Below are 16901 nucleotides of genomic sequence, written 5' to 3' on the forward strand. Positions count from 1 at the left end.
TTATTTATTTGGTGGTCGTGTGCTGGTTGAGAGGCTGCCCGCAGGAGCCGTGCGGTCATACCCCCTCGCGCTGCCGGATGCTCTATTGACAGGCGCGCGCTCATCAGCTGTCGATGCGAGCGAAATACCAACAGCATTCATCTGTGTTGTTTCTTTTGCCCGGTTGCACATTTTGCATTGGGTCGCTCGCCGCATGGAGCGCCTGGGTAAGTTGCATCGTGTTGTCGTCCTTCTCTGCCGCCCGTGCCGGCGGTGAGTGGAGCGCAGTGGGCTCCGAGCCGCGCCGCGCCTCACCGCGCCGCACCGCACCGCACCGCACGCAGCTCGTTAGAGCGCCGAAACACGCGCATGTGATCTTCATTGTCATTCATGGCCGTGTTTCTGGCGCAGCGCAGAGTGCAGCGGGCCGGCGCGTCCTGACAGATGCACATTGTTCCGTTAATGCCCGACCGTGTGCGTGCGTGCGTGCGTCCGCGCGCGCGCGCGTGTGTGTGTGTGTGTGTGGACAGAGGAGTTAGTGGGTGGGTGGGTGTTTGATGCGCGATGACCAAGCACCCGCCCACAGTGAGGAACAATCGGTAACGCGTGCCAAGCATTGAAACCTTTTCATTGAATGGACCATTATGAGCGTGTGGCACATCTGGGGAAAAGAAAACACTACACAAACAGATGTTTGACTTGTATATGTGCCAATACCAATTGACCAGTAAATCATCATTTCATTTATCATTTATATACATATATAATTTTCAGTTTTGATCCTTCCATGGATGCATTCTGTCTCGTGCTCATGTGGACACATTATCTCATAAAGAGAGAATCTTTTTGTTTTGGGGGGCAAAACTATGTTAATACGATTACACGATCATTTCTTAAACTGTGTTTCCACTCTGTTTCGATTATGAAACCAGTTAGTCAGAACCGCAGCCTATGAGGGTCTGAGATTGCAGTGTCTTTGCTCAAGAGCCCTTCAAGTTTGCCCTGTTTTAAAAAAAAAGTTGCTTGGTAATTTGTCGCTGTCAGAACAAGAATATAAATTAAACAGTTGTTTGAAATGGGTTCATGTGCAGTACGTATTGAAAGGATTTTAATATCCAATTAAAATTTCTCGTCTTCCTGCTGGCTACTGTAGAGATAGTGGTTTTTTCTTTTTGTGAGAAAATAAATGGCGAAGGACCATTGGAAATATTTGTTAGTAGCCGTGTATTATTTGTACCTCAGGAATTGGAAGCTTCAACAGGCCTTGTATTGACAGGAATTTGCTCTTATGGTCTGGTGTCTCACATTCAGATTCCCCCCTTAGCCTTCTGCCCGAGGACAGTGGGACTAGAGGAGCGTCTCCCAGGACAAATCCTGCTGGGAGGCCCTTTCCTCCGTGCTCCAAAATAGCCCCAGTTCTTCCCCTGACCTGGCCACGAGCGCGGCAGAGGAGGAAGCCTGCCTTCTAATCCCCTTTCCCTCCTCATCCTCTTCATCTCCCTTCTGGGGAGGGGGGGGGTTGAGTCCCTCCTGTTCCTGGAGCCTCTTTCTGCCGGATCTTGGGACGGCTCTTTGTAGTTTTTTGTTCTTTCCCCTGTATTCTGTATTTCCATTCGCTTGATATCATCCTCGGCCGTTTTATTGGTGTGTTTTTCAGGAGTATAGTGTCAGACACCTGCCGTTAATCTATGGCTGCAACTAACAATTATTTAATAAGTTAAACTCTGGGCACCTGCAGGAGTTTGATGTGTCAAAAATAATAATAATAATAACAGGAAGCAATCATTGACAGCAGAGAAGCTGAAGAAACGTTTTTTTGTATAAAAATGCCAAATGAATAATTGTTTACTAGAACTCATTATTTCTTCAGCTAATGGATTTAGCCCTAGCTCTACCCGTAACTTTTTGAATAATGGATTAATCATTTAGTGTGTGAAATTGATAAAATACCAATCACATGTTCCAGCAGCTATGTTTTCAGATTCCGATTTTTTTTTTTTAAGACCCAAGGTCAAAAATCAGAAAAGATTTAATTTACATGGCAATGTAAAAAATTGTGTCAACTCAACTATTCACTCACTCACATTATTCTGGCGTATTCTGAAAGAATAAAACATCATCACAGATGCAACACTATATAAAGGCTGTGATTTATTTCAATCACCCCCCCACCCCCACCCCTTCATATCGTGTGCATATTTATAAAATAAAATCTCTTTGCAAGAAGCAAATAAAGTCTCTCGATCAAAAGTTGGTATTTTTCCTCCCCTGCAGATGAGTCACTAGCCAAAGGACAGACTTCACCTGTGCTGTCTAGCTGGTAATTATACAGGAGCTGATGGCAGAACACGAAGCGGGAGCAGAGAGCTCAATTCATCTTTATCTTGGTCTGACATACCATAACATGTTACTGTTGTTTATTGCTTTGGTTCTAGTACAGTCAACTGTGCAAGGACTATGTTTTGACCCCCCCCCCCCCCCCCCCCCTAGTGATGATTTAAGTTTGACTTCTGTGTCTGGAGTCCCATTTGAGGCAAACGCATGTGACAACTGTCATTTGAACCCCGTTGTTAACCAAAGAGACCAACACAGCCAACAAAGACTGTGGGTGGTGCGGTCTGTTTACGGTTGGAAAGCAAATGAAACCATCCATGTTTTTTTTTAATATACTTGATGTGAGCCGGGTGTCACAAGCTGATCTCCGAATACACCCGTTAACGATCTGGAAAGGCCGAAACAAACTAATTATGCAAATTCACACATCAGCATGTCAGCAAGGGTATTTTCTGTAATTTATACTTCAAAAGTTCCTGTGCTTATGTCTAGCTCTGTTTATTTTCTCAGTTTTGTTATTCCATAAAAAGTTTTTGATGGCAATCAAACGGTAATAAGTAGCAAATCATTACTGTACAAGAAGCCTCATGCTTGTCTGCGCGCTCTTTTACATTGTCGCCAGTCATCCGGGAAGCAGGCCTCCTGTCTCGAAGTGTTAATCCACACTAATAACACGTCCTGCATTTGCAGTCTAATAATGCTCACTGTCGGTTCTTTTTTGTATGCTCTGTGTGCCCTTTTAATTGAGGCATTGCTATTATAATTATTATTAGTCCGTGTTTGATACCTCAGCCTGAGAATGTCACCACATTTGACACCATTCTGCTGTGAAAGTCTCTGATTCTCGTCTGCCTTTGCCTGGCGGGTGGTTGCCTCGTCCTCTGTGCTTGATGAGCTCGGCCTGTGCAAACCCCGTGTGTGATGAGGACGGCCCGTGGTGTTGTGTAGATCACTGTTCCTTGCGTTGGAACCATAAAACTATGAGAGGTCAAGACAAGCCCTCGCCAATAGGAAGACGTCTTTTCAGATTGTATTGCAGATCGGCGGAGATCGAATGCATTTAATGGGAGGGTTTGATCACTCACATGCCATGCTGTAAAGCATGCCGGTTAAGTTGACGGCACTGTCTGCCAGCTCCATGAAGCCCAAGAGAGTTTTCATGACGCTTGGCTCTAATCTATTCCACATTGTTCTGCAGGAGTCTCTTTTCAGTAACCTGTTTAAAGACTGTATTGTGAATGAAATGTTATGGATCAAAGGAATTCCAGGTCTTCTAAGGCTCCCTGTGGTTTCTTTATATCACCTGCATGGTTTTCATTCCTTTCTCCCACTCTATAGGTTTCGTCATATTCGTTTAATATAAGCTCAACAAAACCTAGTGTGTGGTTGCGTTGAAAGAAGTGGCGTTCTGTTTAGCTGTTGAAAAGGTTACTTTTAAGAGTATAAACCACTCGGCTGCTCTGTGTGAAGAACCTGTAAAGAATATTTCCTGCTCGAGTCACTTGAGTTTTTAAATTTGTACTTCCATATATTACTTTATATATATTTTTAGTTTGAATAAGATAAGGAAGAGCTGCAGTTGCAATTTCACACCCTTTTTATTTTGATGTTGTTTCTCCTGTGCTGGTAGACGTTCTCCTTCGACCTTTGGCATTTAATGACTGACTAAAGCACTTTTCGGAATGGTGCTTCCTGCATCAGGTCCCGAAGAATCGCATCCCCGGTACCTGTTCTACTGCTGTGTTTTCAGAATGGTGGCAATGGTGAGCAATGCATCCCGGAGGCGACATCATTCATCCTGGCTAAGCCCCACACATCTCAAACTAGACACTTCAGACCCAAACACTGAAGCGCACTGACTAAAACTGTTCCAACTTTGGGTGAAAACATTCAACAATCATAGAGCAGTGATTTATTTTATAATTACACTATCAATGTAATTACCCCGGCTGTCTGTGGTGGACTAGTGCTGCCTGGCGGCCATGCTGCTGTGTGTGCTCAGTGCTCAACCACTGGAACCAGAGAGTCCCTGCAGAGATCAGCTATATAATACAGCTGGATCTGAACTCCAAACTACTGCTCCTCCCCTAAAGCACACTCTTCCTCTCCTTCTGACTTGGAATGAAGCGATAGCCCGCCTTGGTCACTAGGGACCTTTGTTGTAGTAGAGATGAACAACCCAATATGGCGAGTGCTGATTATTGCCAATCTGGAAGCCCGGAAGCAGTCTAGCAGTATGGAAAATAAACGATCCATAGAAGTTGGTTTTAAATGCGGCACCAACCGAGAGAGATGAGGAGAATATTTTTGGGGACATTTTCCAGCCAAAGCTTTGCAACTGAAACACAAAAAGTCAACCACTTGATTTGTACAATGATGATATGGCGACGTTTTAGCGGACATTAAGTTTTGGCCTCTGGACCTCTGCTTACCTGGGCGACTGGGTAAAGCGGTAAAGTGAGCGGTTTTGTATGAGCTTTGAAAAAAGATAAGAAAAAGAAAAAAGATGGTTTGAAGGTGATTCACTTTGTGTGCAGAGGAACTCCAAAATGAGCTGATGACCACACAACCTTCACATTCGATCCATTCCTAAAGTTGTTACAGCTAAAGGGTTTCATCATACATTCACTGTAGCAACATCAGAATCCATTTGAATCAGGTTTCGGTTCATCTGATTGCGAGTCAAATTCCTCTCTCCTTAGAGTTCTGGGCTCAGTTTCACAAAGATATTTTCGATTGGTGTTAGGCCCGTTTTGGTTTTGCCTTTTAAATTAGTTTTTAAGACTGATTTTTTTCAACAAAAATCCACAAAGTCCATATCCAAGCATCTTTGGGGATCTTTGATGGAACTGTATGTTGTATCCTTTTCTCTCACTATGTATCCTCACGTTTACAACTGCCAATATGCTAAACATGGTTGATTGTTTTTTTTTTTGAACACGCTGGAAATATACAGCGAGGACAACTCCTATTGATGTTGGTTTGAATGCCAATTCATTGATTGATCATTCATGGGCACGATTCGGAGTAGTAGTTCTGGTCGTGGTGACTGACAGCAGCTCAGCAGTGTTGCGTATCTCTTCTCCGGGTGAAACTAGCCAGGTCCGACAGTGACCTTTTGCCTGCACTAATCCAGGATGCGTATCCCTAGGATTGCTTCCTGCGGGGGGGGGGGGGGGGGGGGGGGGGGGTGTTAGTCGCCATGCTTGGGGCAGATTTGTGACTGACTGGATTAAGTGGGGCTCAGAGTGTTGGACACTGCACTAATCTCTGGTATCCATGCCCCTGCCGGCTTCATGGGAAGGGCAGAGCGACTGGCTGACTTATTCCCTGGCTGACTGATGAGTTGGGCCGGCTGACTGACTTATTTTCCGATTGCCCAAGAAAACCACTGATCCAATGATGATGATGATGGGGTGGTGGAGCTTCCGGGCTGACGGAACAGGTGCTGTCAATTGACAAAACACGCAGTCACACTTGGTTCTCCACACTTGCCTTTTATAAAGAAACCGTTGATTTAACGCTTTGCCGCAGTTCCCACTCCCTGCAAGTCAATGATTAGCTGAGGCCGCTCGGTAGTTTTAAGCCAACGGTGTTGGAATGAGCTCACTCGTCTTTTTGTGTGGCCGCGCAGCAAAAGGCTCCAACTCCTTATTTCTGTTATTTTCCGTCTAAATCCTGAAAAGGGGCTAAATTCCTTGTGCTCTCACACGCTTCTCTTTCTGCGACTCTTAATTAAGGCTTGAGCTAAAAGCGGCCGCAAGCTGCTCAGTCATGAGTTCTCCGTGATCTGCAGTGCTAGCAAACGTTTCTAGAAAAATATTCTTCAGTGGCGTGCTAATGTGGCATTTACAATAGTGGTCTATTGCAGATCCAGACAATGCCACACACTTCTACTCAATCATAGGTGATGATATGGAGGGGATAATGGTCTCAGTCAGCAGAGTCATGTGATCACAAGCGTGTGTTCTTGTGTCCATGCCTGTATCCGCGGCGGAGTGTGTGCGCCTCCTTGTCGCTCCGCTGCAGCATAATGCGTCATGTTTTGGATGTGGCATGCTCAGTTACCTCTTTTGATTTGAATGATTTCCACTTTCTCAAAACAACTATTGACTGCTGTTGATGACTGCCTACCAACTCCCCACTCGTGATAACGCTGACACCCCCCCCCCCCCAGCCGCTCTTCTCAACCCAGTGGCACACCGTGGTCTAGAATGGTGGGCTCACTTTTAGTCATTTACGATTTTTCCTAATATCTGAATAATACAATTCAAACCCAGGTGTTCACAAAATCCCTCTGGCATCGTGATTCAAGTTGAATCTGTTGGTTTTCATCATCACCCTGAGCAGCCTCTCTTCACAGTATTGAAAAGTAACACAATGGTACGACCTCCGCCACTCTATGGAATATGCTGTGCATTGTCTGGTCTGTGAAAGTTCAGTTTCCATGGTGATAATTCACACTATGTTGTCTATCCAGGTAGATGGGCACGAATGCGCTGCGCATGCACACATGCACACATGCACTGCCACGCTTGGCTTCACTTCCTACAGCGATCAGTCCCACAAGCCAGATCTGTTCTACTTCCTCTTCTCACCAACACCTAATTGCTGCCTGGAAATGAACGGCAGCATCTTTTGGTCGGGTGTTCAGTTGTCTCTCACTCTGCTACTCACAAGCTCTTCCATCCCGTTGTTGATGTGTGTGTGTGTGTGTGTGTGTGTGTGTGTGTCTTTGTGCTGCTGGACATTAAACCTGTTAAAAACACCAGATATTTGGAACTAGTATTCACTCACAGAGCTTCCGGGATGTGACCAAATGAGCTCTGAGGAAAGATGGTAGGCTCATCGCCCGCAGCAACAAACACAAACACACACTGACGGAGAGCAGGAAGCATTTATATCCACATGCATGCTGAAGACACATCGTCTGTTGGACACACAAAGACCCACGGGCTATAATAACTCAGCTCTCAACTGTATGGCAGGAAGACCTTCATCGTCTCAGGCAGGGACACAGGGATGCTGCTACCGCCAAAATATCTCTGCAGTTAGGAGTTTAATTTTTCATACTAACGTTACTTAACGAGATACCAGGTTGACTTTCAACTGCTGCAAAAGTGCCTTGTAGCAAGGTGTATAAGCTTTAGGTATAATAGTAAATGAATTGATGGGTATTGGCAGCGAAGAACATGACTTTAGCTTTTGGTTACTTCAAGTGGATATTTGATTTCACGCTAATAAGCAGAAAGTGTAAGGCAAGAACAGAGAGAGAGATTTATAACTCCATGTCTTCGGGTCTGGGACTTTTCTCCACCGGTGATCATATGGATCTCAATATATAAAATCACGTAAGCCAGTTCTTGTTCAACTCATGTTCTGATTATCAGTGAACTCAGACCGCCATCAACAAGAAATCAACATATATCGACCTGGCATTTAAATGTCGCTTTGCACTTTTCTGTTCAAATGTCTGTTCAGGCACAGATGTACTTTTTCAAATAAAATATATTTTTTAGAATGCCCCCCTTGGGGTATACTGCAAAAAAACAATGATAGCAAACTGAATAGGATTAAGCGTATGTAAATATTTGATGGCTTAACATTTTCTCGAATAGAACGACATGAACGAGAAAGTGAGTTGTTCGCTGTGTTAAAATAAACATTTAAGACCATTTTCTGTCTCCCCTTCAACCTTCAGTGAGTATTGATTCATATTGCAACAGTAGATATCATGATACACACACACACACACACAGTTTGTGTATAAACATGTACATTGTTAGGACGTCACGGCTACACACATGCACTCACACACTCACACACACAAATACAAAGTGCTTATCTTCTATCAAGACAAGGTCATGATCTGTTCACGTACAGATGAATAGAACAGTGATCCTTCTCTGTATATGACGCTCTCTCTGCCTCTCTCTAAATCCCCTCTCCCACTGGACCAAAAAAAAACAACTAACATCTGTTTTTGGTCCTCAATGAGGAAGGTTGCAACCAGCCTTCGTTCCCGTGATGTATTTCTTATCAGCTCCAGCCCCATTCTGCAAACCAGGGTGAACACGCAAATATGTGCCTCTTTTGCAGCACATTGTGTGGAACGGGTTTGTTTTGGGTCTATATTTATGAATCAATTTGTCTGTGTGGTCCAACACAAGATGACGGACTTTATCACTTCTTTTCCACCTACCGTTCTGCTCATTTTGAAACACAATTTATTTCCTCTGTCACAACTATCTCCAACTGTTTTGAGTTTGAAAGTAAGACTAAATAATGTGTGTAACGTCAGACATGATAGACCAGTAAAAAGAAGCCATCTTGCTCTCTTTTAGGATTGTATTGATCAGTTGTCTTTCCTCCTGGTCATTTGGTTTCTAGCAGCTCAGCATTGACCAAACACACACACACACACACACACACACACACACTGAGAGACACACTCAGTGGGTGGAATGTATTCAGATTATTCTATACCACAAGAAGAAGAGGTCTGTTGTGTGCACATGTCTGTGTGGCTGTAGCGGTGCCCTGCTGTCTGTGGTTGTGTTTCGGGCCTGCACTTCTTTGTTGTCTGGACAGATAAGATGTTCTCTGTCATTGGAGTAAAGATTTCATTTACAATGAGACATTTATTATTTAATGCACTAAAATGATTGAATTATCTGAATGTTTGAATTTTACTTTAGTGTAATCTGTTCCAGAGTGTAGATCTATATTTTAACTTTGATGAATTGAATTAGTTTTTTCAAGGTTCTTGCAGTCAATTGAGTGAAGTCCCAGTGACTTTGCTTGATAACGGACAGTTTGGGTCCGGTTTGATTTTGGTGACAGTAATTCGAGACAATTAGAATCCGACCTTGGGCCTGTCTGTCCTCTTCTTCTGTAGTGTTCACACAAAATACATAAAGAAATATGTAGCCAAGTAGGAGTTCACACTGTAGTTACTGTAACTTTGTCTTCCTCAACATCTTCTTAATGCGATAAATTAAATCACTCGCGAAAGTGAGATTTTGCTGCAATGGCTCAGATGAGCAGTAGATCCATCACAGAGCAAAAAACTGAAATGAGGCCATTTTTTGCGATTTACAGGTTAATCTTAAAATGTCAACCGCTCATTGCCTGCAACCAGTGTAACATCAACGTTTGGTGGAATTAGCAAGCTAGCTAAAGCGAGCAGCTGGTTAGCTAGCTAGTTAGTTAGCTAACGGTTATCAGTGCGCACCGCTAGTTAACCAGCCTGACTGTCAGGACGTGTGTCCTTTCCACTGTGGAAACACGGAAACACGAGACCGGTGGAGTGGAGCAGCGAGACAAGAACCGCCCCGGTGTATAAAAGCCGTCCAGTCATGTGACTCGTCATGGCTGTCCTCCAGGCCGTTATTCCCCTCGCGTCTGATCAATGAAGGTCAGTGGCAGCTTATTGATTGTGGCCCGCCGTCTCCTCTGTGCGTACTGTACAAGGCTTTTTATAACCCCACAGACAGGCCCACAGTCTGCTGACGGACGGCCTTTCTAGCCGCCTACCGCCAAACGTCTTCTTTGTATCTTCGTTCACCATTTTGTACTCTCGGTGTATCGCTCGGTCAACAAAACCTTCTTGTCAATTCAGCCTCCAATTCATTGCTTGTTATTAGTATATGTGTGTTTGAATGGTCATTCCCCCCCCCCCCCCCCCCCCTATTTTTTTTTACATACACCCTCCTCATGGCTTGTTTCTCCGCAATCAATATTCTGCAGTGGAGCTCCTTAGCCTGCACCCTGTTAATCCTTGCTGTGTGTGTGTGTGTGTGTGTGTGTGTGTGTGTGTGTGTGTGCGTGCGCGTGCGTGTGCGGCCCGCTTGCTTCTTATCAATATCTTCGCCGCTCTCTCCCTTCAGAAATGATCTTTTCCTGTTCCTTGCAGCCCTCATTGATTTCTGTGAGAGATGGATGCAATCAGATACGGGACGTCGGGGTCGGACTGAATGCCGAGTGGCTCGTCATGGGGACAGACTGTCAGTGTGCGTCTTTCATTTTCCTGCAGGGATAACAAGGGTCGGTCAGATTGATGTGTGTTTGAAAAATGTCATGTACGTTGCAGCGCAGTACAGCCTACTTCAGCCTCTTTATGTTGTGGCACGCTCAATTTCATTTTCATTGCCGCCTCAGAGCGGGAGATAACAGTACTGACCCGTGGTAATTGTGGCCAAACAGCGATGGCGTCGTCACGGTAAACTGCTTTTACAGTGACAAGGGACGGGTGCAAGGCCTTCACTATGGGCTGTATTTGACCCGACGCGATGTGGTTTTTGCTACTGATGCATGTGTGGGTTTCAGTTTCCTCCCACAAACCATAGGCATGTAGGTTTGACTAATTGGGCATCACATAGGTGTGAGTGTGACTGTTTGTCTGTATGTATGGAGTGGGCGTGTTGGAAAACATCCTCTTTCCCGCTTCATGTTTATTGAGAAACAGTTGATCATTGATGTGCAATAATGTTCACAATTGTCTACAACAAAGGGTGAAATATCATTAATAAACCTGGTAATAATAAAATATTTATACTACAAAATCATTTTTAAACAGTTTCTAAGCTTTTAGTTCTGTTCATCCATCTGACCCGTTCTCATGAAAACAATATCTTCTTTTATTTGTTGCACTATTTATTTATCTATATACGGTGTATATTGTCCACTCAAGGCCATCCTTCGATGTGTGTACATTTCTGTAGTTGTGAACATGCAATTACATTCACAAGTCAAAACGTAGCTCTTTGCTTTACTCACACATGGGTCAATTACAGCCGCTCACAGGGCGGACCCGGTTAGATGGTGGTCATGACAAAGAATGCGATGATGATCTCCATGATGCTGACCCTTAGGCCCAGGCTTATTTTTCTCCATCTATTAAAGGAATCAGAAATCCACTGAAACAACATCATTATAATGAACATCCAACCAGGATCAGTTTCCCTGGAAACCAACAAACATGATCGCAAGACTGGGAGAGCAAGCCAAGGAAAGGCGGGTAGAGGGAGCAGGTCTCATTTCTTTTGGGCGTAGAATAAAAAACATCTAACAGTGCTGCAGCAAGGGAGCCGGCAGGGTGGAGCGGGGGGGGGGGGGGTGGGCGCGCGTTGGTGGGGGAGGAGCTGAGAGGAGGGAGCACATGGGGGTGGAGGGGGGTGGGGTGGCAGGCTGATCATGGAGCGAGGAGAGGGCAGCAGAAGACTGGGATGTAGTTGGCAGGGTAAAGGCATGAGGGGAGGGGGAGGAGAGAGCCAGAAATAAAAGGGAGATAAATATGGAGGTGGGGTGGGGTGGTGTGGGAGAGTGATGGGTGGGGGGAGGAAGGTAGGAGGAAGGATGCCAATGTGACAGCTATGGGGAGACTTCAAGGTCCGGCTCCACACCACCACTGCCTGTAAAACAAAGAGAACAAAGAGGCTGAGCTCTGTAAGAACCACACCAACCCCCCCCTCGTTGGTGGGGGGAGATGCCCACCTTAATTGATTTTTATTTTTTATTTTAATGATGTTCGTTTTGCACTGCTGCACTGAGATGAGAGTTTGATTCCTAAAGTAGCACCAAAACCTATTTGTGATGCACGTTGGTAGAAATTAGACGGGCACGTCGGGAGAAATTGGTGTGGAATTATTTTTCATTTTGATGTTTTCTTTGAAAACGAAGGCAGCTCAAGGAAAGTCCAAGGTGCTCTGCCATTTATAAAAAATAAACTAGGCGAAATCACACTAGGCTCTGAGGAATTGTGATATTTCCCTATATTTCATAGCATTTATTATCAATCCAAAAATATATATATATAAATACTTTTTTAGACATCCGAGTTTTAAGTAAAGCTAATTGAAGTGATAACTGAAGACAGCCTGCTCGGTGTTGAATAATCAGTTCTGTAGCTTTTGTTCCATAATTAAGTTTCCCCACATACCCAATAATCGCGGTTGGCTGAGTTGTTACGTTACAGTGATTCTCTGCTGCTCCAAGCTTCTCTATTAAAACATCATCTCTCGCTGTGTAATTTGTATTGGCAAAGAGGCTTCATGGCTCTCCAGTGGCTCCCACTGTGGGGAGGCAGGAGTTGGAAAAAGTGGGTGGAACAAGGTGGAGAGCGTATTACTTTTGAGAGAAAATAGGAAAAAAAAGTGTATCATGTGTTTAAAGCGGTTACTTAAACATAATGCCTTGGTGCGGGGGCTCTTGTGCAGGACTAACATGTCAAATACAAATTTCTGTAAAAGTCTTACAACATATCCTATTAAGTGTGTGGTTTTGTCTTCTGTACTCCTCTCCTAATAATCCTCCTGGCCATCAGAGGGAGGATGAATTAGCAAAAGGGAGGAGAGCATACAAGTAGTAGTAGAACACAGGGAATAATGTTGTTTGGAGACAAGGAGGAAGGATGTGATTATAGAGGAGGTGATGGAGGATAAATGGAAGGAGTGGGGAGAAGTACAGGTGTCAAAGATGGGAAAATGGAAGATGAGCACCGAGGGAAAGCGCTGATTCCTTCCGTCTGTCCGGTGGCTAACCTGATTAGCTTAGCGGGGCCATCGGACCAGATCCGGCTGCTGTGGAAACGCAAACAACAATCGATGTACTTCTGTTCTCTGTTACAGACGTATAGGAAGCACACGCCCCGCCTTACAGTGTAGACTCGTTCTGAACAATGATTTCCAAACTGCACTTCTACAGTTGTCACGTGGCAATTATAGAATTTACACAGGCATCAACTTTTTGCTCATACCTACAGTATATTCATGGTTACTGTTGATTGGACAGTGTAATAGCTTCAGAATAAAGAACATCAAGCCACACTGAGTGGATCAGCGTGTGCCCGCTGAATGGCGCTTGTGATCGGGACTGGGGTTTGGTTCCCGTGAACGAGGAAATCCCAGTAATATGAGTCGCACGGTCGTGTTGAGTAAGTCCGTAGGGGCTGAGGGTTTGTCCTTCAACTAAAAGACTGGCTGTTTGGTCCCCGGCTGGTCCATGTCGAGGTGTCTTGGTGAATGGGTATGAGGTTGAAGCGCTTTCAAGTGGTCCGAAGTCCTAGGAAAAGTCTTTCGTTTTTACTATGCAATTCTGTTTGCCACGTGGTCAAGATCGCCCAGCATAATGAAGGCTCAGTTTGAGCTTTTACTAGTTTTACTCTGCGTTTATAGTGGCACTAATATTGGGGTTTTCTAGTTGTGAAACTCACAGGATAGTTGATGGAAGGCATTGCCTTTTAATGATGGAGGTTGAACACCACCCTCGACTGTGGACAGTTACCTTAAATGCTTATGGTTATGCATTGAGATCATGTGGTTACATTTAGGTACACATCTTGAATTAATATTTGTTAGACACTGTCCTTCAATGGTTAAAGTAAGGCGCTGACCTCTAATGGTAATTATGTTGTGGGACAGCAAGCTTCAAAATGACAATTATCAAAATACTTCGGAGCCACTTATTTCAGCACGGGCCTGCAACACAGTATGTGCTTTAATTGATCATAGACAGGTTGTAGCTGGTAATACAAAATCCCTTAATTGATGTTTGGGGTTATTTCCGTGACCCCAAACAACACATGTGAACCATAACCCTTAGACTTTTAACATAATGATGATGAAATAAGAAAGTTCTTTCCTCCTGAATCTTACTTTATTATTATCCTTTACCTCCGGTCTAATTTACACACCACTTAATGGTAAGGTTCAGCACGGGCCAAAGGAAGATCCCATCACATTTTCAGCCGATCTCGATCATCCGGCAAATTCAGTTTGTGTCAGCAGGATAACTGAAGAATTACTGACCTTATTTTAATGGAACTCAGTGGAGGTGCTTAGCGTGGTTCAAGGAGGTACCCATTCGATTTTGGAAAGGTTCTGAATGACTGGGGGGGGATACACACATTATCTTTCACTTGTAACTAGATTATAGAAGTAGATTAATGGAGCACAAAGATGTTGCCAACATAGTATTGTAATTTCATTTAAATCAGCAAAGACATCCCTAAATTGTGACAAGAGAACAACTTCACAATGCCAAGACCAGGGACTACGCTTAAATACTCCTGCTGGATTCTGGCCACACCAAGTTATCTGAGGACAAAGTTCACTTTCTCTTTGCCAGCACAAAGAAGATGAGCCTCCTCGAGACTTCGTCTGAGCTTGATCTCAACCAGTGTATGAAAGTCAGACAGATTTACCATTAGATAGCCCCCACGCGTCTAACAGGACATCTTCTGTTCTTCGGTCCTCGAGCAACATGAAATGAGATGAGGGCTTACCAGTGATTATGGCATCAAGATTATATGGTAATTGAAAAGGACCTGCTTGAGTGTGAGTTGGTGGTGATGGTAATGGAAAAAAAAGAAATGAGAGCAAATGAAAATAAGGTCTGATTTGTCAGTCATGTGCTGGGTTGTGGTAAATGAACAGTCTCCAAGCTGATTAACATGCCGAGCTGCAACTTCACAAACTCGCTCACAAACTTACATATTTGTAAGACGCCCAGCCATGTGACCTCTGCTAATCTCTTTTTCCGTCCAGGAATTACATTTAGCTGTGAGGGGGTATTGGAGGTCGTACTGCCTGGAGCAGCTTTGTTTCTTGCACACATTAGGTGCCTGAACATTTTTTTCAGAGAAAAATACTGGGAGCTGTTGAAGGTTTTTCTACTTCCTGTGAATATAACTATTGAATAGAAGAATTCTAATAACGCATTAAAAGTTGCAGCATTGCAGCCTGATGATTCATGATGCACAGTTAGGTGGGTGACACAGTGACGTTCAATGTTGAATGATTGAAGCCTTTGTGACTAAATGGCCGCTCTTTGGACAGTTTGGCTGTCCCCAAAGCCACATTCATGACGCGGGGTATCGTCAGCGTGTGCTGTCTCTTACTGCCCCAATGCAAACAGGAAGCTAATCCAGTGTGACGGGTCCAGGGAAACTCCTCCTCTGACAAGCCTCTTTAATGGAAAGATATGGGTCAGTGGTGCCTCATGAACTCACTACAGGGGAGAGAGAGAGAGAGAGAGAGAGAGTCGTATGTACACACACACACAACTGTCCTTTTCTCTTTAGAAGTCAGAGAATCCCTGGCAGTAGTTCATTTTTTAATTTTGTGTTCAGTTACAACAGTAAGAGCACAGATGAAGGTTTTCTGTTGCTGCTGCTTATGTTGCTAAAAGAGAAGTTATAGAATTCAGTAGTTATTTAATTGAAGAGATTGCAAGATGGGGGTCTTTTTCGCCAGATCACAGATTATTTTTTTCCAGTTTGTTATTTCCTTTTAGTCTAGCTTAGCTTCCATCTCTGCTCTCCTCCCTGTCCTTGGGGGGCATTTGTTTGGTCTGACTGATCATCTCACAGGATTTATCCTGATCCCCAAACTTAATTTTTAATGTTTAATGTTAATGATTTTTTTTTTTTTTAAAGAAGGAAAAGACCACAAAATTTGACAGAATTGTTGCAAAACAGATACATGCAATTGTAATGATGGTTATCATGAAGTGTTATAGTTATATGAAACTAGTACAAGTAGAAGTTGGGATATATCACGCTTCTAAAATGTCCAAAATTGTATCAATGAATATTTTTAAGGAGTTGTTTTTTTTCAGGGGTCAGATGAAACAATTTGAAGTTTTCTTTCATACTTGTAGAACATTGAATTAAGAGCCAGTGAGTACAGTGCCTGATGAAACCTGTCTGAGGACAAAGCGAGTCTGAAAGGTAATTTGGTAATATTCCACTAAGGGTTTTATCGAACAAAAAGATACAATTGAGTTCCACGTCGCTCTCGGAGAGAAGAGACCTTATCATATAAAATATAATGATGAGTCGCATAGACTTCACTGGTAATAAATCTTAAAGCAAGGTGATGAGCCTGAGTCCAGAAATTTCTGCAGAGATCTCACCAAACAGTGTAAGGAGGATAGGGAGGCTGCAAAATACAAACTAATTTCTTTTTTACTAATTTGGTCCAAAAAGGAAAAGTACATGAAATACCATAAGTGTTTCTTGTCATTTCCACAATATGTGAAAACCATGCAACTCACTGTTGCTACTCTGCATGCCTTACCTTAATTGTAAAAAAGCTTCTTATTTTAAGCTGGCCTTATTAAAGAGAAAAGATTATCAAGAAAACCACCTCCATGAACCTAATGACCCCCCACCCCCCCCCCCCCCCCTCCCTGGCAAACTCTGCTGCCATGATCCACAGTGCTACATTAGCAGAGATGCTGTTGTAATTGCTAATTGCCTTCATTGGGGCAGTTAGTGTTGACATATCAGTGTTTTCTCTGCCTAAACATGTGGCGTGGGTGATTCCATTATGTTCACACACATGCATGTTTAATGTCATGTCATTTGAAAGGCGTACTGAAGTAGCATATCACATGACAGGGTTAAGCTGCTTGAGACTGAAAATACGGATCCACTACATTCCTCGGGCAAAAAAGTTTATTTTTAGTTCAATTTAGTTTTTGAGATATTTCATAATTATTTAAAAAAATAATCCCTTCTCGTACATTTTCATGAAACAGCATTTTTTAAAGAGTATTATACAGTATAGTTTAATTAATCTAGTACT

At 43.6% G+C, this 16901-nt stretch overlaps 1 protein-coding gene across 2 annotated transcripts in view; it reads left to right on the top strand.

Annotated features, from left to right (window-relative positions):
• Positions 1-16901, top strand: part of LOC119222373 (nucleolar protein 4-like) — a 70591-nt gene that overhangs the window by 13778 nt on the left and 39912 nt on the right. The window lies entirely within an intron of this gene.

The sequence above is a fragment of the Pungitius pungitius genome, chromosome 1, assembly GCF_949316345.1.
Source record: "Pungitius pungitius chromosome 1, fPunPun2.1, whole genome shotgun sequence".
NCBI classification, from domain to species: domain Eukaryota; kingdom Metazoa; phylum Chordata; class Actinopteri; order Perciformes; family Gasterosteidae; genus Pungitius; species Pungitius pungitius.